Source organism: Meles meles, chromosome 9 (genome assembly GCF_922984935.1).
Source record: "Meles meles chromosome 9, mMelMel3.1 paternal haplotype, whole genome shotgun sequence".
NCBI lineage: Eukaryota > Metazoa > Chordata > Mammalia > Carnivora > Mustelidae > Meles > Meles meles.
This window is the reverse complement of record NC_060074.1, coordinates 4,695,612-4,721,795: the sequence shown is the minus strand read 5'-3', so window position 1 is coordinate 4,721,795 and position 26,184 is coordinate 4,695,612. Positions and strand designations below refer to the sequence as shown.

Here is a 26,184-nt window from a genome sequence, read left to right as displayed (position 1 = left end):
CTGTCTTTTTCTCCTGTCTCCCTCTCCTCCTTTTTCCCAATTGTGATGAACTCAGCTGCCCACATAGCCCTTTCTACCGAAAGTATAGGTGTCAGGGGAAAAAGTTGAACAAGATAATTTCAGATTTCTATCCATGATATCATATCAGACATGACCTTCTTCCTGTGTGTTTACATGTTTTTCCATCTCTTTTCCATCTCTGGCCTCTCCACCCCAAAGCATGTTAAGCTAAATGAGATCAAGAAGATTGTCTTGTTTATATGACCTCAGGGTTTAGAACAGTTCTTGGAACATTGTAGCTACTCAATTAATACTTGCTGAATGAATGAAATTAAAGTCATTTCTGAGTTTCTGCCAATCTACCGGGGATACTGGTCATGCAAGTCATGAACATAACTATGTTATTATGGCATAATTGGCTGAAGTCAAATAAGACAGGTTTGGACATCATTTGAAAGTTACTGATCTCTGAAAGAGGCCTCAGTGTCTCAGCTTCTCAACTACCACACAGAGGCTGCTAAAAGGCTCTTGGAGTCCTATTTCTTTTCCCCTCTCTTCCTTCCAACCGTCCATAGGCCATAAGCTTCCAGATAGCAACCTGGTGGGTCCAAGGTAGTACGGAGCCCATGTGCCGTCAGTTACGGTCATTACAATGTGTCCACAACCCCCCAGCAGAGACCTTTAACTGGTTGCTAGGAGAGCCTCCAAGGACATCTACTTCCAGAAAGGCCTAGGAGCATTAAATGCCTTTTCCAACTCACCAGGGATTTTTTTGTTTTGGGTGTATTGGGTGCTTTTTATCTCATAATCAATTTAATTAGAAGCTGTTCGCTTAAGAATGATTTGTTGTTTCTGAAAGACACTGGAAACTCGGGGCGCCTGGGTGGCTCAGTGGGTTAAAGCCTCTGTCTTCAGCTCAGGTCATGATCCCAGGGTCCTGGGCTCGAGCCCCACATCGGGCTTTCTGCTCTGCAGGGAGCCTGCTTCCTCCTCTCTCTCTGCCTGCCTCTCTGCCTAGTTGTGATTTCTCTCTGTCAAATAGATAAAATATTAAAAAAAAAAAAAAAAGACACTGGAAACTCTAAGATCCATCTGTAAAGTTGCTTTGGGCCTCGTCTCCCATCTGCCCTTTCAGGACCTGGGACAAAACAACGTAACACTTTGTGGCTGCCCTGCCCACCAAGCAAAGGCGCAGGAAGCTCAGCAAGAAAATGAGGGACTGCTAAGTCTTTCTCACAATCTACAGAAGACGCTCACATTCCCCTTAAACAGGCAGAATGGAAACGTGCTCTTGTTTTATTTCTTACTAATATCACTTAGTTCTGATCTGATTTTAAAGTAGGGAAACTTGTTTAATGGCTCTGCATGACACAGCTCAGAATGGCCCCAAGGTGGACGGCTACGTAGGATGAAACTCAAACCAAAGGAACGGAGGAACAAGGGGCGCCTAGTCTGATTTCATTTGTTCGAGACGTGGGTCTTGATTCTATCATTAGCCGTCCCTGTGAAGGGACGCAAGTAAAAACGAAAAACCTCAGCTACCGAAGAACCGCACTTCCAGAGCTACTGAGGTAGAAACTGTAAAATGAACCCTGCGTTCCATGAGGTCAGTGGTAAATGAATGAGATGTATTCAGAATAAATTACCGCCGGCAAAGGCAAACCGAGAGCGCTCCTTGGTGAGGTGAGCGGGGACCTTTGGATTTTATCCACAAACATTGTCTTATGGAAAACTGGAGAGAGAGGAAGGGAAAAACCTAATCCTAAGGATCTATATGGCCACCCCTATAGCAATATAAAGTAAAAAGAAGTAACAAGAACCTGCTTTGCTAATGGTTCGTAAAAATGATGAGTAGGAAGAAGGCACTGAATCTGTCAGACCCAAAATGTGTGTGCTAGAGAGAAAAATCTGTAAGATACTATGCGAGATTAAACTGTTTTTAATTGCATACATTACTATTATATGTTTGCACATTTATTATTAAAATTTGATTACTCTTCCCCTCCTCAGGAAAAGAAAAGTAAACTGGATGTCCAGTGAGATTTAATTGGGTTGTATTTGTTATCTGGATTGGGTCCACTAGAATCTGTCCTGGGTCCAATGAAGTATTCCACGAGGAGGCTATAGGGATGGAACTATATTAGGAGCTACAAATTCAGTGCAAGGACAGCCTTAGATAACTATAAAGGGATTTACTGCAAAGACCTCCACATCGAATACATGGGAACCAAGGCAAAATGTTAGCAAAGCACTTTCAGTCTCTGCATAGAGGCTTGCTCTAAAACAAATTGCAAAGAGATCTATGAGGCAAATTCCCCATGAATAATGTACACTGGGTCCTTTTTTGTTTAAAAAAAATCGCTATAAAAAATCGCTGTAGTTTTCCTGTTGAAAAACAATGAATCTTTCAGAATAAATAACTTCTAACTGATCATGGACATTTACAGTTTAACATGTCCTTGTGTTTTCCATTCTTGGTACCATTCTTGAGATGTGGGGAGACCTAGGGGAAGGGGCAAGAAAGACCAAGTCTGAGACCCCAAATACCAGCTTGGGGAAGGTGGGTGTTTTGCACATCCTTTGGAAAGTCTTGTCTGGCCACCATGATGGCCACAGCTATTGTAGCCAAGGACTACACCACACTGGCGTTTTGGCAGCAGGGTGCTTTGGCAGTGAAGGAAAATCCTGAGTGAGGCACAGTCTGCCTCGTCTGATGTGTATCATAATGAGTCGCATGTCCCGATCACGGTTTCAGGTGTGCTGTCGTCTAGGAAACAAAGAGATCAAGGACTTAGAAAATAGTAATCGAAGCCTGCCAAGTGGTGGGGGGGTGAGGCTAAGCATGTTGCTTAATTCTTGGATAGTGTTTACATTTCCTAGGAGAGATATCCACTCTGTGAATTACCCTAGATACCCCCACATCAGACAACTTCTAAGTTTGACTTTGAGTCTCTGAAGCCCAAACTAGTACACACGTGTTGAAACCAAGACTGCCTGCTGCCCCGTGTCTCGTTAGAGGCAACTCCGAGCAGTAGGACTACACTTGCTGACCATCCTGATGAACACTTGAAAGAGAAGAAAAGAAACTAAGAAACTCTCCCTCAGGAATCTCTTCACCAAAATCTTTGCAGCGCTTTTAGAGTCTTCAGGATGGGACTAGAAGACTTCTCCCATGGACTTACGGATCTTAATTTTACGAAATGTTCTCAGATGATACAACTTAGATTGAAAGACATCCTCTATCCATTTAGGATTAAAATACCCCTATTTAGTTCCGCCATCTTTATTTCCAACCACGTAAAGACAGCGGTGTAGCCGGACGCTTACTGGCGACATTAGGACAGTGTGTGCCTCTGTGCCCTTGCACATGCCCACGACCACATGTGTGTGACCAGCGAGGCCCCTTCGCTGTTAAAATGATGGGTGGGCTCAAAGTTACGATAAATGCCTTTTGAAGGTGACTTTCAGAAGTGACACACTCTTAAAATTGAAGAATTGTTCAGATCTTTGAAAAATTAAAACAGCAAATGAAGTTCAGGACGAGAGTTCAATAGGAATGAGAATGCATTCATGGAGCTACGAAAGATTCAAGAAGGTTACCTCAGATTTCAACGATCCCAGCATTATTAATTTAATTTCCAGTCATTATGATGATACCGAGCATTTAGAATGCAGTCAGTGTTTATGTAGATGGAATCACTCCTTCTCAAAAATTACGCTTTGGAATTAATACGCTATTAAAAATGTCACTAGAAAGTGCTTTTATTATTCTGCCTGTAGAGTAACTGTTCCCTGTTTCTTTTTATACATGAAATTTCAGGATTTATTTTTTGATCATCCTCAGATTTTGAAAACTGTAATGTTTCTGTTTAAGAATTCTCCTTACACTGCATTAGTGCATTTCTTTGACAGCATAAAAAATATGCAAATACAGCCTTTTTAATGGTGATTTTCATTTTGTTACTGTCATTTAACTAAAAAACAACTGATGATGTTTCAACTTATCACTTACAACAGTGAAGCTACTGAATTGATATTTATGTTCGGAGCAGATGACACAGAAACAAATATGTTTGAAATACCATCTGTACCATGTTGCTTTCTTCCTTAAAGGCACAATGGAGTTGTTGAAGTCTAGCCGTAGAGGGAAAGTCGGACTCAGGGGCAGGGATGGCACATTCCTGTCCAAGAAAACTGGGCAAGGACGGTGGCTGGATTTGGAGAAGGTCTGTGGGGAAGAGGGGCAGAAGGAGACCGTGCGAGTGTGAAGCCTGCAACTTCACAGGAATCTCCTCATTCTGGCAACAGGAGAGCTCTCCCTGCTCTCTGGCCCTCCGTCTCCCAGACTGCCCACTTGGCTCCATGCCTCACTGCCTGCCTCTCCTTGCAGCCTCTGCTCGGTATTTCACAGCGTCTCCATCTGTTGCTGGTTGCCAACCTGCTGCTTAGGAAAGCCCAGAATACTCCGCGCGAATTACGTGGGAGTGGCCCCTTCCACAGCTCTTTGAACCCAGAGAAGCAGGCAGCTGGGTGCGAGGAAAGCGGGATGGGAGAGCTTTGCTGGAGCGACATGTCCTGCAGAGCCAGACGGACACTCCGAGGCAGAGCTGCAGGCCTGCCTCGGGAGTTGCCAGGAGATGTCATGGACGAGGCATCTGTTATTCCAAGATGATTAGAAAATGAAGAGAACTGCTCTCCACGGGCCCGTGGCTAGACCAGCAGACTGAGGGGGATCTGCCTCCTAACTTGACGGCGGCAAACGATGTTAGGCAATTCAATCAACTCCACTGTGCCTGAGTTTCCTCATGCCGGCAAAGTCACACCTCCTCTTCCCGGGGAGACAAACCAGGTCTCTTGGAGATCTCTCTTCCCTGACCTGCGCGCACATTCTATCCGGTTCATCTCCAGCTGTATGTCCCACCAGCAGGCAGCACTAATTATAAGAGCTCACATTACCAGACACTTAGTGTTTGAATCACGGGCATTAAGCCCACATAAGCCCTTCAGAGCCACTCTGTACATGCCCCCACCCTGCTCTGGGCCCCCCTTTCTGTGCCCTGGGAGGCTCATCAGTCTGGACTGCATCTTTAGGCTCCCTTGCCTTTTGGCTTCTGGACGGATTCTGCTTAGAAATACAGTAACGGCAGCAGGTAAGGGGAAGGGAGAAAAATGAGGTCTGGGTATTATTCCCTTTTTTTTCTTGTCCCAGCAGGTCAGCTGTGCCCTGCTATGAAAATCCCTAACCAGCAGCCACCCCCTATGGCTACAGATTCCCCTCCTCGCCCCTTAAAGCCTGGGGTGATAAGTCTTCTGTACCCCTCCCCCGTTCTTTGCTTCTATTAAACTCTGAATGATGCACACACATACATAGAATCCTCTCAACAACCCCACGAGGTGAGTATCCTTTTACAGGTGAGGAAACCATGACTTCAGTTGGTTCAGAACTTGGCCCAGTCCATGCATCTAGTAAACACAATGACCAAAATGCACACCTATTTTTTTTTTTTTTTTTTTGCACACCTATTTTCTAACTCTGAACCTGTGTCCAATATTACCAAGATGATCAAGGCTGACTTCATAATAGTCTATTATTAAATAAAGGGATATTTATTTGAATTAAGCCATCTCTTGTCCTTCTCATTGCAAAACCCCAATCTCTTGCTTAGACTCGCTGTAATTCCATAACATTAGGGAAAATGTACTTATTCATATAACAGAAGACCGGGATGCCTGGGTGGCTCAGCTGGTTAAGTATCTGCCTTTGGCTCGGGTCATGCTCCCAGGACCCTGGGATCAAGTCCCACATCGGGATCCTTGCTCAGCAGGGAGCCTGCTTCTCCCTCTGCATGCCACTCCCCCTGCTTGTGCTCTCTCTCTGACAAATAATTAAAAAAAAAAATCACCAAAAAACTTTTCAATATATAACAGAAGACTTTTTATATAACAAAATTTACTTATTTGTATAACAGAAAACAATTCAAATTATCATAAAAAAGGAAAATTAATCTAAGGTTGCAGTGGGAAGCCTCAGATTGCCTCCATGATCCCCCACTTCCTGGTATTTATGTCCTTGTCCAACCCGTTCCCATGAGTGTTGACTAGATTTATTGATTTCTAATGAGCAGACTATGGCAGAAGTGATAGGATGTTGCACCCACTATTAGATTATTTTTAAAATGCCTTCTATCTTGGTTACTAGGATCACTCTTTCTGGGAGAAACCAGTACCTTGTGAAAACACCCATGTAGCAAGGCTCTACAGCCTTCCAATGGCCACAAGAGTGAGCTCAGAGATGGATCCTGCCCTAGTTGACCCTTTGGATGACTGCAGTCCCGGCCAATGTTTGATGGCAGCCTTGTGAGAGATTCTGAGCCTGAATCTCCCAGCTAAGCTGCTCCAAGATTCTTGACCCACAGAAATTATGAACTGATAAATGTTTGTTGTTTTTAGCCACCCAGTTTAACCAACATTTGTTTATTCTCAGCCACCAAGTTTTGGAATAATGCATCAGGCAACAACAGATAATTTAGATTTTGGTTCTGAGAGTGGTTCCAGGAGACCAGAATCCTAAGGATAAGTTCTCTGAACCGGTTCTGCATTCCCTGAGTCGCTCAGGAGAGCTGCAGTGTGGATATGACGCAGCAGCCATTTTGTGCCACCAGGACACCACCAGCGACCGGCTAGCTCCCCTACCCGCATGAGACAGCAGCCAGCCTGCAACGGCTCTCCCTTCCCCTTCAGCCTTCCCGAATCTTGGCCCAGTGCATGTGCTTCATTCACAGCCTTATAGAGACCACTTCCCCAGATCTTTCCATTGCGTAAGGTCAAATACCTTAAACTTCACAAACTCAAGAAAAGGTCCCACAAAATGCCTAAGCAAGTCGGGAGCCAGAGGAGTCAGCAACGGGAGTTTGTTGAACTTTCTTCTCTAGCCCCACCCTGAACTCAACTGTGGTCCGCCAGTATCTCTTCTCAGGTCCTCCAGCCCCAAAGTCCATATTTTTGAGAAGAATTCTAATTGACCCAGCTAGGGTCAGCTATCCTCCTCTTGACCAATAAGCTGGAGGTTGGCAGTATAATGTTTTTTGGGGGGGGGGGGGGGGGAGGAGAGAGACATAGTTTCCAAAAGAGAAGAGTAAGGCCCAGAGCTCTCCAGACCACAACTTCCCAAAAGGTCTCCCCTGCCTCCTCTGATTTATCCCCCCACACACACACCTATCCTACGCCCACCCTTCATCACACCTTCCTAGGTGCGAGGTCATCTCAACGTGGTCTAAAATTACCACTGAAATCCAGCTAACTCACCAGTATGGTCCATCATCTACTTCTAATGTGCACAGGCCAATTTAAAACCCCATCAAGCGACATTCATATAGAACCCATGACAGTTCTCACTTTGTCATTTGTTATAATTACTTAAGGACTTCAAATCTGAGTTAAGCTCTAAATGTGTTGCACAGTCGTCTCCCTGTCATTTAGTAATATATCACACGTTGGTCACAGCACCGTAGGTGGCAAGGCGACCTGGGGATGCTTTCTGACATTACAGATGTCATTAGATTTTTTTTTTAATTAGATTCCCACCCTTTCTCTATCAGTAATGTTTGCTCACCCAGTGAGTGAGTGCCGGAGAAGACAGAGGCTATAATGCCCTCAGAACATTCTTTGCCAAGTAAGGGCAAGCACAGTAGTAAGGAGAAGAACTTAGACATACATCTGCAGGCGCTGAATGGCTTTCGTCACACAAGTCGTTGGGTGCACAAACAACACTGTGCATTTGCTTGACTACATACAACGCATTCATGGCAGTGAGCTGAACGAGTGTTCACTAAGTGGTATTGTCCTTACATTTTCTAAATACCATATAACTATTTGACATTGTAAAAATGAGCTCTGGAAACTAGAACTGGATCTCAATATTTTGTGTGCATGAGAATAGCATCTGAAGAAGTTGTTTGGATGAAAGTCCTGAGCTCCAGAACTGTAAATTCAGATTTGATTGATCCAGGACAGACCTAGAACTGTAAATGTTTAATAAGCACCCCCGGTAATTCTGACACAGGACACCTGCCCGCCCACACCTTGAAATAAAAATTGAAGAAAACCCAGCGTTTAAACCAGTCATTTTCTCCACTGAATGAACACCAAAAAACAACAAAACAAAACACCCTCTTAATTCTTGTGAACCCACTCCTATCTCCAGACAATCCCAGAGCCCAAAGGCATTCATTCCTTCTGACCTGGAGGCTCATACTGACTGAAAAGAGGAGTCGGCCATTGGGTCAAACAAGCAAAGAAAATTCCAGGAAGGAGAAGAGGTCAGAATGAGCGTGAGCACCCTTTAGCCTGGGTGTCTGAGCAACTTGATCCTAAGGCCTGTGCAGCTCAGTGGCAGCTGAGAAAATGTGTTCTAAGTGCTAGTGAAATGAGAAAGGAAGGCTGTTCTGTTTTAAGAAACAGTTTCTGTTGAGAATGTTTGGGAAATCAGCTCCCTGTAATAGCATCCTTTTATGGGTATCAACTCGGGAGATTTGGTAGCTTTTAGAATGATGTTATCAAACAACTTCCCTTAAAACCCGCAGCCCTGTTGCCTTTGCTGTGTGTCAGGCACAATTTAACCTTCATTATGTTCTCAGCAGAGGTGTTTATGTGATCTCCATGCGTTGCTTCCTCTCTTTGTTCTTCTGTAGCCGCAGATACCAGGTGCTTTCTAGAAAGCCTATGGTTAGTACCACTAACCTACCCGTTTTACCCAAGCCCACCCTGAGGGTGACGGCTTTCAACGGCCGTGTAGGGCTTGAGAATGACAAAGTGGCAAAAAATGCTAAAATGGAACTGATTACACTGAATAACGGATGGGGTTCAAGTGACCTGGCTTTCTGGCCAAGCAGACTGGGGAACTCGGGGATTCAGGTGGGAGGTGAAAGAGGAGACAGAGATGTGGCCCAGAGCAGGGTCAGAGGCCGAGGCTCCGCACTGCGCTAACAGGCCGCTGGAGGAAGCGCGTTCTCGTTCCGCTAGAGACAAGCACGAGCAAGAAATCACAGTCAGAAAGTCAAGGTCGGTTACTCCAAGGGCTGAAGAGGCGGAAAACAACAGCCGTCACACTGGTCAGCGGCTGGAGGCGGGGAGTCAAGACAAAGCAATCCTGGTGGTCTTCCCGCTGAACGTGGCGACGCTTCCTCACCAGGTCCCTGCGTTACTGCCTCCTCCAGAGCAGAACCGCGTCTCCACCTACACGTTCTCACGAGGCTCCTGGAGAACCGGGGCTCAGCTGCTGCCGAGGTCCCTGCTGCGGCCGGAGACACCCCGGGAGGCTTGTGCGATGGCCCGGTGCTGCCCTCCCCCGGCCTCCTGTCGCGGTTAGCACAGTTAGACGCCGGCGTCTCCATCACGGGACGCGCCTCTCGTCCCTTCGAAATGCAAATCTGGCCGAGGGGAGGTTCTCGAGGCCGCACAAGGTCCGTGGACTACTGTCAGGCCGGACGTCCCAGGACGACGCGGTACAGGCCCGCGCGGGCGTCGCGCCTGGGAAGAAACAGTCACCGCGTTTCCAGAACGTGGTTTTCCCCAGCGGAGCAGCAGGCCTTGCTGCATTCGTCCCGGATTAATGCAGCAGCCCTGCCCTTACCGGCCCGACATGGCTCCATCAGGACGGAGGGACAAGTAGACAAGGGAAGGTCACAGAACCGTCCGAGGCGGCACCGGCGACTAGCCGCGGAGGGTGACTCCGGCTGTCCCGGTCTGTTTACCGCACCGTGGGAGATGCGGCAGGACAGCCGCGGCCCCGCCCCGGCACCGCGCTCTGTCCGCTGCGAGAGAAGCTGAAGCGCAGGGAGACCCGCAACAAAGTAGCAGCTGCTGCTGGACCGCAGCTCGCCCAGTGCGCTACAGCAACACAGGAGCACCCGCCCCCCGCCGCTCGCCCCGCCCCCGCCGCTCGCCCCGCCCCCGCCGCTCGCCCCGCCCCCGCCGCTCGCCCCGCCCCCGCCGCTCGCCCCGCCCCCCGCCGCTCGCCCCGCCCCCGCCGCTCGCCCCGCCCCCGCCGCTCGCCCCGCCCCCGCCGCTCGCCCCGCCCCCGCCGCTCGCCCCGCCCCCGCCGCTCGCCCCGCCCCCGCCGCTCGCCCCGCCCCCGCCGCTCGCCCCGCCCCCGCCGCTCGCCCCGCCCCCGCCGCTCGCCCCGCCCCCGCCGCTCGCCCCGCCCCCCGCCGCTCGCCCCGCCCCCGCGGTGCACCCAGTGCAAGACGACGCCGGGGCAGCGCTGCGCTCGTCCCCCGACGTGCCTTGTGCGGGTCAGAAAAGCCGCAAGCCACTTGCACGGTCCCCGCTCCCGCGCACGGTCCCCGCCCCGCACATGCAGGCACACCGCCACCCGGACCCCGACCGCGACCGGAACACTGTGGCCCCGCTGTGCCCCGCGCGCACCCGCCCCCAGCGGCCCCGCGGAGCACAAGGCCCGGCTGGGACGCGCACGGTGAAGGTCCCGCACCCGCTCGGTCCCGCGGGGGCCCGGCACCCACGAGGTCAGGTCACCGCGCAGGTCCGCGGTCCTCCGGTTGCTCCCGTGGAGTCCGGAAGGCGTCGAGGGTGAACCGGGTCTGAGCGCGGCCGGGACCGCGGACGGACGAGGCGCCGCGCCTTGCGGGTCCCGCACTCACGAAGACGTTCCGTCGCGCCCGGAGCCTGCGATGCCCGATCGGTGTTTCGTGAGTCGTGGGAGGATCTCGGTTCAATTAGAGGAGATATTCTGAGTGCGTTAGGGTCATTGCGTTCGTAGGCTTCGTCCCCGTGGGGGGAATCGCTGCCTCGGTGTGTCGCACGCGTGCGCCGCCGCAGGGGAAAGCCGAGAAAAAACCCAAGTATGTATAGAGACAGAGACAGAGACATGTACAGAAATCCCAGGGATTCCTAGAGCGTCGCAGGACTGGTGTTTCAGCCTGCAGAAGGCTGCAGTGCCCAGGACAGCAGCCACCGGCCGGGCTGCCGCGGGGAACCCGGGCGTGGCCAGCTCGAAGCGCAAGGCTCAGTGAGTGCGAAGTGCACGCTCGGTTTCAAATATGTAGCCCAAGATAGGTAGAAATATTTCAGCAGTGTGTATATGGGCCTAGATAAACCGCGTTATTAAAATTCATCTCACCTTTGCTTTTTACCTTTTTAAATACAGTTACCAGAAAATTCTAAGTTCAAGTGTAATTCATGTTACCTTTCTCCTGCACCTAAATAATACGTAAGTTCACATCTTACTTACCTGTAGGTAGTATCCATGCTGTTAAATAATAAACATAAACGATAAAATCACAAATGTCAAATTGGCTCCACCTCAGTTCGGACCAGATTTCCAATGACCTTTCACCGCTGTCCAGTTACCCGAAGGAATGGAGGAGCAAGTCCTAATAGCAGTGCGAGGGAAACGGGGGCAGGCAGGTGCGTGGCTGCAGGACAAAGCTGGAAAACACGTTGCAGAAGCCGACACAGATCACCTGATCTGTGATCAGGTGAGTGCCGAGATGCACCCAGAAGTATCTGGTGGGAGACCCACTCTTGAACCACTGTCCCGCCTGTGATCCAGGCACTGAAGAGGAACAGAAAAGTCTTCAGATCCCATCTTGTGGTTTTGCAGTGCTTGCCAGAGACGGGGAAGGAGAAGTATAGGAAGAGTTTGCAAGATACACAAGCACCCCTGGAGACTGCTAAAACACCTTGTTGGAAGACCAAGAAAAACGTGGGCACCAATCCGAGCAGACAGCGCTGAAACAACAGCTACTTGGGCAAAACTGGTAACATAAAAGGGCCAAACAAATATGCTTAAAATGTAACACTTGCTACTCTTGGAGAAAAGGAATGTAGAGCAGGTCAGAGGCAAAGTAAAAACAAATGGCCCATAAAGAAAGCAGTTAAAGAGAACTGCTAACTCCAAAGCCGAAATGCAAACCCTGTAGGTACAACAGCTAGAAAAGGTGAAGGTCACTCGGGGATGAAAAAGCAATGAGGGAGAATCAGTGAATTATTTGGCTCAGTTTGTAATGAAGAAAACTTTAGAAAGAGTCTCACTTCTGCCTTGCTTTTGGTTTTTAAAAAAAAAAAAAAGCCCCAAATGGAGTCATTTCCCCACCCTCACCCCATGAAAGCTCTAGGAGACTTAATTACAATTTCAACCTGTCGCAGGAATGTGACCTTCTCACAGTCAGTCGGAAATTTCCTGCTCAGCACTAGTGAAATCATCTGCATGATAAAATCCCCGCAGGTCCCCTGGCCCCAAAAAGATAATATCCTGGCCTAGAACAATTCTTTCTTTTCTTTTGCTAATAAGTTCTTGCCCCACCTGCTTTCCAATAAAAACCCGCATTTGGTACAGCTCCTCGGAGTCTCTTCTACTAGCCACATGGGTGCCGCATGCGGTTTCCTGAATCGCTTAATAAACCAATTAGATCCTCAGCTTTACTCGGTTGAATTTTGTTTTTTAACACTTTGAAGCAGACAAGTCAGAGGTATTAGAACAAACAGTAGGGAATAGAATTTTCCTAGACTTAAGTTAAAAACCAAATGTAAATAAATCACCAGGACCAGACCCAATCCACCCAAGACTTTGAAAGGAACTCAAGGGTGAAATAAGCAACTGTTGGCCAAAGCGTACAACCTGTTGTTATTAACCACCCCTACAGGAGAAGCATGGCAGCTTGCCAGCAGGACTCACAGTCACAGCGGAAACTCCGAGGGAGATCCTGGAAATAAAGCCTCTCAGTTTGATTTCTATATTTGATAAGGTGATAGCTTCTACATAAACTTGAAAAAAGCAATAACTAGAGGAGCTACAGTTTATATGAGTTGCCTAGTCATCTAGGAGGAACATGTTTCAGGTGAATTGCGAAACTTGAACCAGATGCAAAGATATTCTCGAAATTTTGTTGAGTTTATTTTTAAAGACTGCTTATCTGTTGGAAATCAGACTAAGTATTTATGAATAAAATTATATAATACTTGGGATTTGCTTTAAAATACCCCAAAGAGGGCGCCTGGGTGGCTCAGTTGGTTCAACGTCTGCCTTCGGCTCAGGTCATGATCCCAAGGTCCTGGGATCCCTGCTCATTGAGGAGTCTACTTCTCTCTCTTCCTCTACCCCTGCCCCCTGCTCAAGATCTCTCCCACGCACACATGCTCTCTTTCTCTCTCAAATAAATAAGATCTTTTTAAAAATACCCCAAAAAGAAAAGTTAGGGGGGCACCTGGGTGGCTCAGTGGGTTAAAGCCTCTGCCTTCGGCTCAGGTCATGATCCCAGGGTCCTGGGATCGAGCCCCATAACGGGCTCTCTGCTCCGCGGGGAGCCTGCTTCCTCCTCTCTCTCTGCCTGCCTCTCTGCCTACTTGTGATCTCTCTCTGTCAAATAAATAAAATATTTTTTAAAAAAAAGAAAAGTTAGGAAAAAGAACAGATGTATCAAGAAAGAAAGCAGACTGTCAATAAGATGTACCTGCAGTGGTTGATTACCTTTTTCTTTCTCCTTTTGTGTGTTTGAAAATCTCCATAATAAAGCTAAAAATGAGCCAAGGAGAGAACAGAGAACATAGGAATATATAAGTCCAAAGACAAACCAATGAATGCTATTCATTTAAACTTTCGAATACACTTTGACAAAGTTCCATACCAACATTTCATATGCTTGTGAGCACACACTCACGCATACACACACACACACAAAGTGAGTTTGGGGTTTTTTCAGTTGTAATGGGAGTTTTTCACACAGAGAGGGAATCGCCCTACAAACAAGGGCAAAGGAGAAAGGTTAATGGGAATTTCTCTGGATGATGAAGTGTTAGTAGTGGTATCGCTGATGAACCGGTTTTATAAAGAATCCTAAAAAAGGAAGGAAAAAAAAAAAAGGACCAAATGAAATCAAGTTTGTAAGTGATATGAAATTGATCTCTGCAGTGAGCTATCCAAACTTATAGGGAGAAATAAATAAATAAATACGCAAACAAACAAAAACCTTCCAAGTCTGCCTAAATAGAAAAATGGTAGATTATCTTTAATGTGTACCAGTATTAAAGATAAACTTTAGAAATAGTAATATAGAATATATGCGTGTAAAATATGAGATTTTACCAATTGCTAAAATTCTAGAAAATTGTTTTCCTATTCTTCCTAAAATCAGCTTATTTTGTTCCTATGACTCTAGAGAAACACAATGTTGAAGACTCCTGGAAATGTTTCAGAAATAAAAACATTTTCAAGCCTAAACATGTCTAAGGCAGCCAAGAGTCCGCCTTTTCTGGTCACCACATGTCAATGACAATATGACCAAACTCAATGAAATTTAAAGAACAGCATCAAGAATCAGTAAGGGAATTGAGTAGACTGTCTCCTAATAGATTTAAAGAGTTAAAACATCTTGGCTTTGAATCACAAGCCCAGAGTGATATTGTATGATCAATGCATATTGAATAAAAAGCATATAAGTAGACTGACGAGGACTTCATCCACTGATGGACAGAACTAAGGGCTGCTCCTTGAGACATTAAAGCTTTAGTTCTTAAATAAAATTTATAAGATACAAACTTCAAAAATACACTACCCCCAAGAATGGATTGAAACAAAAAATATAATGGGATTGAAGTTAACTTTAAATTTATGTCCAATTTATTGAGCAGTAGTGATGGATATTTAGAAAAAATAACTATATTTTTTTCAAAAAAAGAAGAAACTGAGAAAGGCAAAAAAAAAAAAAAAGTACCCCAATATCTTTTTGTCCTCCTCTCAGTATTGGAATAGTAGTAGACTCCATGGACAATAATACAAGTTTTATTGGATTGACTTCATCTTTGATGTATTGCTGTCACTTTTTCTTTTATTATAATTAACAATGAATTGTAATGATACAAACATTTCAGTTATACAATTCAATTTTGTAAAGTATTAACTATACTAATTACAAAGGGGCCCACTAAAAGCCCCAAATACTTGTATTACAATTTGTCATTATACTATTTTTACAGTTTAATTCACCAATGATTAGAATATTAGTATTAGTAAATTATGTTTAGTTTTTCCTTAAAACCTATATTTTATATATTTATATTTTAGTTTTTAGTTTATAAACACGCATTAGCTAAATATTTTACTCTTCCTAAAAGGCAGATAATATTCTTATAAGAAATTATTTTTTCAATGTGTTACTCATGTCATGTCTTTTAAATCTCAAGATGCTGAGTATAAATGGTTAACTCATTTTATTAAATACCCAAGAATGTTTTTTTCTCTGGCCAGGGAAGCTAATGTAAAATAGAGATAAAATGACAGTAGGAATGCTGTCCGTCAAGATATTCTCTTGTTTGATCTTTCCCCAAAATTATTGCAGTGCTTTTCAATCTTGTCCTAATCTGTAGGAAAAAATCAACTGATCGTCACATTCCACAAGTAAACATTTTCATGCTGCTTACCTAAAAATGTAGCATCATTTCTTCACCTCTCAGTTCTGCCTGTTCATAGGTTTATCATGTTTTAGATACCTAACACTTTTACTTGTTAATTTATAAGTTGTGAAGCCACAAGTGAGGTTAGAATGAAATTTCCTGCTCGTCTCTTGTAGAGGATGGTGGTGACGGTTTCATTTGCTGCCTCACACGAGATGAGCGATGTCTGATGTCCAGGGCAAACACACACTTGTCCGCCTTGTCACAGTGGCCTCTGACCCAACTTCCACTCAATCTTTACATTATCTGGTAGATTAGGTAAATAACAAAAAAAAAAATGAAACCCTCCTCATCATGACGAATATTAACCCATGCCTTATAACCTTTGCCTGCTTGGGGGTCTAAGAAGAAAATCATTCAGTTACAATAGCTAATTAGCGAAAATATTAATAATGGTGATCTTTGGTTAGTGGTTTTATTGGTAATATTAATTTCTTTTATGTTTTAAATTTTCTGATTGTCTTTGATACAGATTAATTGATTTATAATCAGGAACAGCACTAAGGGTATTTTTAAATAGGTTTCACAGTTTTCCACTTATATATTAATACAATGGGAAGGAATATTTAGAGTCAACGATATCTTACTGGCAAATGAATTTTCAGAACTGCGGTCTTACATAACGACATCTCATTTTCTCTAAAATAGCAAATGCACTTGATTTCCATCCCTGTAGAAGTTGTGAATCAAAGTCTTTTGTAAGAAAAACAAACTAAAGTGATTTACGGGGCTCCATTTTAATGTTTGATGAAGCCATATCATCACTGTCAACTATCACAAACAATGTCTGCTAGAGACAGACAGACGGTTGGGCTCACCCAGGACAGCCTACAGAGGGCACCAGTCTGCTTCTGTCCCCGGGGCCTCTGCTGTGGGCTGGATCCTGATGGGGGCTTCGAAATTTTGGAGTAAAAGGGCACCAAACTCTCAAAATAGGACTTGGGGAATTCTCAGGGTCTACATACAAATACCTTTCTTTCTTTCCTTTTTTCTTTCTCTCTTAGCCAGGGAAACTAAGTGGGAATTTCACTATACCTCATTCACTTAAGGAATCTCAATCAGTTGTTCCCCAAATAGCAAAGTACAGACTCAGCAAACGATCCAAGAATTATATCACACATTGTTTATGGCTGAGTGAGCTCACAGAGTGCGGGTATATGCTGAGCACAAGCTACTTGTCATAAAGCCATCAATCAAATTCAGTTGATAATAGAAATCCCTAAATAAATGAATTATAGAAATCAATGAGTCTGCTATTCTTTCAGAGTTTAAAATCATTGCAAAATTTACCATGGATTTAGAAGGCAATTAAATAGTGGGGCATCAATATTCTCTTACTCATTTCACAGCTCTCTCAGGCCTAACTGCTCTGTTTATCAAAGACGCAAAGAGACTGCAAGAGACACACTCCACCGGGGTTCTCCCAGGAATAACGGGAAGAAAGGCAGGAGTCAAGTTGTTACCTGTTCTGTAGCTCCTAATTATAAAATAAGTGGGGTTCTTGGGTCTCATCCAACCCACCTGCCAACTTAGGCCCGGATGTCATTTCCTCTTACCTATTCTCTCAGTTAAGGGGCCCCAGGGAGAAGAAAGGAAACCCCACAGTCACGTCAGCATAAGTTTAACTTCACTGCCTTCTCCCCATAGGTTACTGAGAGCAACTGACTCGGTGATTCACGTCTTTCCTCTTTGTCCCTTTATAAAGCATTATCAATGCCTAAAAGTCCCAGATAACAGCAAAGGAGAGAAAGGAAAGACACAGATAATCATAGATTCAACAATACGCACCCAGGGGAGTTGGTTCAGCCCATCTGTGGGTTTGAAGCCTAGACTGGCGAATGCAGCCCAGTGCTGCGTGAAAGGGGAGCGTGGACACAGACAGAACAGTAGCGCTTCCTTCTTTCATCCTTCACAATACGGTCGCGAAGGCTCCCCCACGTAACCACCAGGGTGGCGGCTGTAAAGACTGTCTACTACATGCCTGGTACAGTGTTAGGCACCGAAAACACAAACAGGGACAAGGGATGGGTCCTGCCCCAAAGAAGCGCCAGGATGCTGGGGAAGAAAGTCATCAAAAGCAATCATCGCCATGTAAGTGTGCAATGCGTGATACCGTATCAGATACGAGCAGAAGAAGAGAGTAATTAACTATTTCCAGGGACGGATAGGGGCCCCGAGAGGGCTCACAGGAGGTGGCCACCTGAGTGTTGGTGGTGGAGACGTCCTTGAAAAATAAATGAGATCTAGCGAACAACATGTACTTGAAGAATAAATGAGATCTAGTGAACAAACAGGGAATGGAGGTCAATTCACGTAAAGGTCATAATGTGTGCAAAGGTACCGGCGGTGGGATAGCCTGTATTTGGGGAATGGTGAATAATTCGGCCTGGCTGGAATGAAGTCGGCCACAGTAAGAGCCTCTGTCCTTTACGTGTCCACCCGCCCATCCCTTCTCTGATCGGCCTCTATACAATGAGAGGAGTCTGTCTGGGCTGTACGGTTGTCCGTTTTAGTCCGTACTGAAGCTCTGATGACCACTCCACACCCCGGTGCTACCGTCGCTCCTGGTCATTACCAGCCACGCTGCATGACAACTTCTAGCCGCGCTCCATTGTAACCTCCGCTCACCCTGCTTGCAAACACGTAAAAAGAAAACACACTGAGAGAGCCGATGTCTTTTCATGGAAAATGTAATTACTAACAGGGCTTTGTTGCTAAAAATACAACTTAAGCTCTTTCCTCCCTCCCTTATCCATCCATCACCCTGCCCCTCACCTCCAGTCAAAGATGCGTTCTTAGTATGCACCAAAACTTCAGGTTTGTCTTTTTGAATACCCTTTGATTATAGGGATTGTGTTGTATTTATAACCGTACCTAGGTAGCTGGCAGAGGGGCTTGTCCACTAATGATCGATGAACAGAACAATCAATCAATCAGCTCAGCTGATGGCAGTGTGGAAGCCAAGTGCGAATATACTCTGCTGCACAGAGCCAGCCGATTGAAACAAAGGGAAATACTGTCCATTGTCTGCAATTGTAATGATCTAAGAAAATAAGATAGATGAGAGATGATAAACATTTGTCTTTGCATACATCCTACATAAAAATAAGACAATGCCAGGTAATATCAGTCACGATGTCTTGCCTACAAGAAATGGAAAGTTTGGGACATCTAGGTGGCTCAGTCAGCTAAGCATCTGACTCTTTTTTTTTTTTTTAAGATTTTGTTTTTTTATTTGACACAGAGAGATCACAAGTAGACAGAGCGGCAGGCAGAGAGAGAAGGGGGGAAGCAGGCTCCCTGCTGAGCAAAGAGCCTGATGCAGGGCTCGATCCCAGGACCCTGTGATCATGACCCGACCCAAGGCAGAGGCTTTATCCCACTGAGCTACCCAGGCACCCCTGACTCTTGATTTCTGCTCAGGTCATGATCGCAGGGTTGTGGGATCGAGCCCCCGTCAGGCTCCGTCCATGCTCAGCGTGGAGTCTGCTTGTCCCCCTCCCTCTACTCCTGTCCCCCCTTGCTCTCTCTCTTTCTCTCTCTCTCAAATAAATGGATAAAATCTTTTAAAAAAAATGGAAACTTTACTGCCTAAACAATAAGACAAACGTATTATATCACATAAGAAGAGTCCCAAAGTTCCAGGGTGAATTAATTCAGTGGTTCAACAACGACATTTTCCTATCGGCTACCTTCAGGCTTATATTCCTGTTGGCGTCCTTTGTGGTTTTAATCTGGTGCAGTGGCTTCAAACATCACATGGTCACATGACATCCAGATGCTAGACTGAAAAGTTAGGCATATCTTTCTCTTGTATTTTCCTCCTATCTCTTTGGCCAGAATCATATCCCATGCCCTAAGCCAAAGGTGGTCAAAGGGACAGGAATTACTGTGACTGGTTCAGGGCAGACTAATCACCATCCACCTTGCCGAGAGGGCTGGTGGGGGACACCAGTGTCCCACAGGAAATGAAAGAACACAGTGTTCTGAAGCAAGAAATTAGGGTGGGGAGGCACGAGAAGGGTTTGTTGATAAATAAACGCCGGTCCTGTCTGCACTAGTCCGTGATTTATTTAACTTTATTTTGTTGTGCTCATTCAACTTCCAAGTGTTCAAGTAAACAACAGGTCATGCGTGTGTTCCATAAAAAGAGGCACAACTGTATTTACTTTTAAGAAAGGAGAAACAAATAAATAACATTGCAACAACAAAAAAATTAGCAAATGATAGAACAGTAAAATAAGAAGTTCATAAAAAATGTTTCAGTATTCTAATCACTCTGCATGGAAAATATGTTCGACTCTTGTGGACGGTCTTTCCAAAATAAATATTAAGTTTTTACTGCTACGTCCAATGCAGTAAGTCAAAGTTCCTCCCTGTACTTTTCCTGTTGATGGTAAAGATTGAAAAGTGATGTTATTTAATAAGAGACAATAGACTAAAATGAAAAAAAAAAAAAAAAACAGAGACTGAACTTACCAGGTACAGCGCTTATAATTACATTTGCTATGTCTGCAATCTTTTACCCAGAAATATGCAGGTTTTCACCACGTCTTTGAGGATAATGCTAATTAATTTGTTAATTTATTCAAAAGTTATTTTGGTGGACAGAATAATTTAGCTGTAACCACGAGTTGGTACAGTTTTAAGGAACCTTTCTGAAATTCAGTGCCTGTCACACATTCAGTATCAATACCATGCTGCAATATTTAAAAGTTTATTAACATAAAGAATTTCAAGCTATGCATTTTTAAAGGAATCTCGAACTAAATCGAAGGTTACACCCATTAAGCATAATTTTAAGAGGTGAATATTGGGCCTAAGAATCACCACTGGTTGCCTAGCAACCCGGGTACCTGCACTTACAGTAAGTTTAGCCTCAACATTAATGTAAATTCAGCGACGAATACACATCCCCTTCAAGTCTGTGTACTAGGAAAATGCTAGCTTCGGCTGCTAATGATTCTGTAATCTACCAGCCTGGGGCTTGGATTTTAGGGTAGGGCTGAGCCGGCGTGTCTTGGTCAGTAAGCCGTCCCCCACTCTCAACAAGCTTGCTAGGGAAGATGCCGACCATCAGAGCAGTGATGCCAACCAGGGTCATTACGGTTGAAGTGAAATTAACATCACACGAACACCTCAAACCATTTTTCTTTAAGCCGCGTGGAAATTACCCCCTGCTTCCGTACATTCAAATTCCCCAAAAGAAGAGACGATCAGGTTGTGAGTGCCTTGGGGCGCTCTCCAGGCTTTCCCATCCTTAAAAACGCCCGAGGTAGGCCCACGGTCAAAAGATGTCCTCTCTCCTGCCACCCCATTTTCTCCCCGCTCCAGTAACACAGTAACAAATCACCTTCCCACTTCTGCCCACAGTCCTGTGCAGGGCGGTCCCCTGACCAGAGTCCCAGGGGCCAGCGGGCCCTGGCCCTGCTCTGCCAGCGGGTTGGGCGGCCTGGCTCCCTCTGGGCTCCCCAAGCCCGCAAGCCGATATGCTAATGGAATTCATTAGCCCGGGCTCTGACAGACAGTTAAAGCCAGACTCCAGCACTGCCCGGCCATTATGCCTTTTCGGGAGGCGCAGCTAATTCAGAGACGATGATAACAGGGTTTGCAATCAGGGAACATTAGTGTCGCAGCGGAGTGGCCGAGTGGGCAAGGCAGGCAGGGCTGCCGGCAACCCTGATTTGATTTCTGGCACTTCCCGGCGGGCTTGGCAAAAAGCGGACGTAATGAGATGCACTGAAATACCAGGCGCTGGGACTGGTCTTTGAGGTAATTATTCTCTGGGGTAACGAGGGACACGATGAAAAAGCTTTCAGGGACAGGCAGTGGGCACCCGTGGGACCTGGTTTCCATTACCGCAAGACCCTCTCATGAGCGACCCTCTCCCCACTCAGGAGAGTGGGGTATGAAATAGGCTGTCAAGAGGGAGGGGAACCTGGAAAGGACCTGGGAAAGGAAATAAAGCTGAAGACAGATAGAAGCAAGATAGAGAGATTGCCAGAGCCCAGCAAGGGAGCCGGGGGTAAGTGAGGGGGTTCAGAATCCGTGTTAGCAGCCATGATAACTCACAAGGCTTTCCTCAATTAGTCTTTACATTCAACACACTCGGGGGAGGGTGGGAGGGGACAAGGCAAGGGACACATCAGGCCCCAGAAGCCCCAAGAGTAGTAAAATCCCTTAAGACGCTGGTGGAAAACAGATAAGCCTTTGGCATTTCCGCTTCGGGGCTCTTGGCTCAGTCAGGTTGAGGACCTGAGTGAAATGATTAAGAGAGCACTTTCTGGAAGTCCAAGCCTCTAAGCTCTGCATATAATCAGGCTCACCAGGCGATTCTTTATGTAGGAGCAGGCCCAAGGCTAAAGTTGAGCCAGAAATGAATCATTTCTCATTCTGCAGTGACTACTACTTCTTCTGCCTCAAATCAGAGGTTGCCGGCAAACCAACCGGGGAGCACGCATCTGACAACCCGGAGAGTGGCTCCGTGGGCCCAAACATAGAGCCTTAGCATTTTTTAATCTTTCCAAGAGAAAACAACCCCAGCGGCAGATAAATGCCACACCAGGATTGACAACGGAGAGCACGGACAGACCGTGTCCCCTTTGCCCTGCTTACTTGAAGGAGTGGAAACCAGGATACAATATTTGACCTCACACACACACACACACACACACACACACACACACACGTTGTGATTCCAGAGAAGCTGCGTGTTTCAGTGGTGCACTTTTGATCTGTGATTTCTGCATCTACCCAAACCTACCCTGGATGTTACCAACATTGCTCTTGTTTTCCAAAGACCTCCCTGGGCCCTTCCTCTGTTCTTTTTAGACTTATTATTATGTAGACGTATTATTATCTATATTTAGACTTATTATTAGCAACAGTATCCCATACATTCCTGCAGTTTCGACTATCGCCTCTGTGTAGAATCGACTATCAGACTCTCAGCCTCTTTCTAAACCCCATCTAGGAGCCGAAGGCCCGCGTTGTCTTTGGCCTTCGGAGGGTACTGATGATGTACACAACGCTGGCAAGCATGTATTTGGACACTCGACAAGAGCTCAAATTCCACTTTCCCTCTGTGCTCCCCTTTCCATGAATAACATCATTATCTCCCTATTCACCAGCTTAAAACTTGGGAATCATCTTCTCTTTCCTCTTTTCTCCCACACCCGTCAGAAGCACACGTCGTCGGTGAACTCTCTCTCATCTCTTGCACTGACCTCTGAATGTCATCCGATCACACTTTTCTAATTTAGGGGCCACATGATGAATTAAACTGTACTTTATGGGTAAAAATGGAGACATAATCACTGGAATATTATTTCATTGGGAAAATACATTCTACATACTCACCAGCTGGCCTTCAGGTCAGTCCTGACTCCGTGCGCAACACCCTGCGACCATATCTGGTCAGCTCCAGATCCTGCAGCTCTGTCTCCATTTCTCTTCCATTTGACTCCTCAGGGTAGAGTCCTGCTGGTGTCCCAATTGCTGCCCTCAAACCCTTCACCTGGAATATTATGAGAGTCTCCTAATCAGCCTTTGTTTCATACATTGCTACAAAGTCAGTGTTTGAAAACACGGATCTACTCAAGACGTACCACTGCTAGCAAACTTCCATCATGTTTCCATCTCAGGAGCAGTTAACCCGGCACCAAAGGCACTTGGTGCTATAGCCGGGTCCCGTTATCCAGTCCCCTCCTGCTGGTCCCGTTATCCAGTCCCCTCCTGCTGGTCCCATTATCCAGTGTTCCCTCTAATGCTCCAGCCACTCAACATTGGTTTTTTTCTTGTCAAAAAAGGGACCTACTTCTCAGAACAACCACTTTGGGGTAGAATGCACTAATATCCCATCTTCAAATTTTTCTGTCACATTCATCCAACCTCTAGATGGTTCACATGGGACATCCCTCAGGAGGTATGAGCAGCACCTTTGCCCGTCAAGGAAACGACTGACCCACCCACCCTATAAACAAATGCTAACTTAGCATTCACTCTGCCGCTATTCTTTCTTCGAAAGTAAGACGACAGCAGGGTTTGTGTCTGAGATCATGTTGTGAAACGCATACATGCACGTTACAGGCATGTAGTTGTAATTCTTCCCCATGACATAACGGAAAAGTCAGTGTCTTCATGACTAGGTTAATAACAAATTCATGTACCTGGCAGCCATGACTTGTACAGCCGATGAACCCCCACGTTCTCCAAAGGGATTCCCTATATGGTTCTGCCATATGCCCTTTATGTCTATCCAAACCATCTCAAGGTAGGGATTAGTTGGAAAAATGACACTCTCCCCATGTGCCCCTCTCCTGCCCCCCGCGCTCTGATGGTGAAGAAATCCCGGTGATCTCCTTGAATTCTTCAACTGATATTTACAGGACTCCCAGGTAATCGAAGACAGCTATTCAGTTAGAAATAATATTCTATTCCATGAGAAATAATAATTCATACCTGCAGTAGACTGGGAAGAGCATCTTTCTTGGTTGATAGTGAGGTATAAATCAAGTTTACTAAGAAGTGAACCCCCTTCTTAGATTTCTAATATGCCTCTTGGGGAGGATGGGAGAGCACCTCTCCTGAGAACTGCTGCGCCATGAGCACTATTACTGACTTCAGTATATCATGTCGCTTGGGTACTTTGAGGAAGAAAAAAATCTTTTTAGAACCTCTGACTTAGGTCATGCTGACGGTCACATTTCCCATGTCATAAGGTTGCTCTGATAACAAATACGAAAGTGCTCTCCTAGAAAAAACAAACCCTAAATGTCACATTTTAGGTCACCTAAATAGGTCTGTCCTCCCAGGATGGAATAACGTGTCGTCGATAATCCGTCATTTTGTCTCTGTTGCACAGACTCAATGACGTGACTCTTCTTTCAGATTTTACTTACCCGGCACAAAGTTGAACCGAGTCATGTAAGCTGGTGGGGGTATGGGGTGAGAATCGTTAAGTTTTGCTCCAATTTCAGAATCTGTCATGTCAACTGGTTGCTTTCATGTCTCCGCTTCACCGTAAGCTTGTGGTCTTTGTTATTGTTGTTGTTGTTCGAGAAGTTGAGACCCACAGTCACAGAACATAATTAGAATCATAGAATTTTCTCTCTGGAGGAGACATAGAGATCATAATTGAGAGGGAAGTTAATTTAAGAATTATAGTTTTATTTTTTCCTCTTTGTGGGGTAAATGACCAGTACCATCTGCTCTAGATCGTCGTGTCCCTTCTTAAGAGTAAATTAGCTGTATCTTCTAAAGAAGGAAATTCCTTCCTCTTTGCACGTATTTTAAGTGGTAGTTACCAGTACCTTTTCCAGTGTTTTCTTTGTCTCCTGCTGCTGTCCTGCCAGACACGCAGTCTGGCGTCCAGCGTCCCGAGGAACATTCTAATTACAATATGCCCTCTTTTCCAAATGGTCTCGGGATGAAGGAAAATAAGCAGGCACGTAAGGAAATACCATAACGATCAACCTCGATGACACAGGGGAAATTATGAAGATGAAAGAAAACCTCCTTATGCATTCCTTGACAACGTTTTCAGAAAAGCAAACATATCCTTTAAGTGCAGTTTTAGCACCAGGTAAAATACAGTTGGCGTGAGGATGAAAAAGTCAAAATTACCAAAGGAAAGAGAATCAGAGGGTGCGCGTTCTAACCCCAGCTCTACGTGTATACACCGCAGCGTGCACATCAGATGGTCCAGGTGGAAGTAATTTGGAAATTGTAAAAAAAAAAAAAAAGTTAGAAGCATGCAGCACAAAGGAATTTGTAGCCGCCCTGTGTGGTACACATCAGTTATTATCTGCCTTATCTGCTTTGTAAACCTATGGATGTCAGCAACCTATTTTTTGTGCTTTTCTTTGGCGAGTGGGAGGGCAGAATCAAAGACCTACATAACATCTTGTACACGAGAGACGCATTATAGATGTGTGTTGGAGAGTTCATGGATAAGGAGTTCAAGAATCACAGAACGATCAGGTTATTGAATAATACGTTAAGGGGAAGGGGCGGGAACAAAGCCACAAAGTGACCATAAACACCCTAGTCGGTTAGAGTAGTTGAGCAGCATTCTAATGTGACTCACAAAACCTTTTTTTTTCTTTTTAGCACATAAGAGACTATTAATCTAAGGTGTTTCTCTGCCTACTTCCTGAGGAATAACATTTCAAAACATTCAGATTTTCTTTTCAGATAGGGGCAAGCTGGAATGCACCCAGGCTAGGACGGGAACGACAAGGGCTATTCTTCTGCGAGCTTCGGGAAATAAACTGACCCCGGCTGGGGTCGGGAAGAAATTATGGAGTCTCTAGAAGCGTCGTCCAGAGCGTGCTGCAGTGCTCACGGTGGAGCCGCAGCACCGGTGCCGAGAGGAAGCTGCAGTGTTATTTTTTTATGGAGCAGCGACTCACAACGAGAAGAGAACACGGCGAAGAAATCTGCTCAGACAGCACCCGCGGCTCCGCTGTTCTGGCTTCCAAACAAAATGCAGGCGGCAGGTGATGGAAGGAGAGAAACCTATGACATCGTTGATGTAAGGTCCAAAGCGTCCTCCGTGTGTGGGGGACCGCAGTATTTCACCGACGGACCGGGAACACAGCAGAACTTTCTCCGGAGAAAGTACACAACGCAGAAAGGCAAATATTTCATCTTTAAGGTCAACAGCTAGATCACCGTCAGTTTCCTCGCTGAAAAGCCACACTCTGGAAGTAAAAG

The 26,184-nt window shown here is 45.6% G+C and overlaps 1 long non-coding RNA gene across 1 annotated transcript; it reads right to left on the bottom strand.

Annotated features, from left to right (window-relative positions):
- Window positions 1–17,231: 17,231 nt before the first annotated feature.
- LOC123950849 lies at window positions 17,232–24,575 on the bottom strand. The gene is made up of 4 exons (XR_006820313.1): window positions 24,369–24,575; window positions 22,828–22,984; window positions 18,343–18,511; window positions 17,232–18,097 (listed from the first exon to the last, which is right to left on the bottom strand). It is a non-coding gene; the product is annotated as an uncharacterized LOC123950849 (long non-coding RNA).
- Between the last annotated feature and the right edge of the window lie 1,609 nt (window positions 24,576–26,184).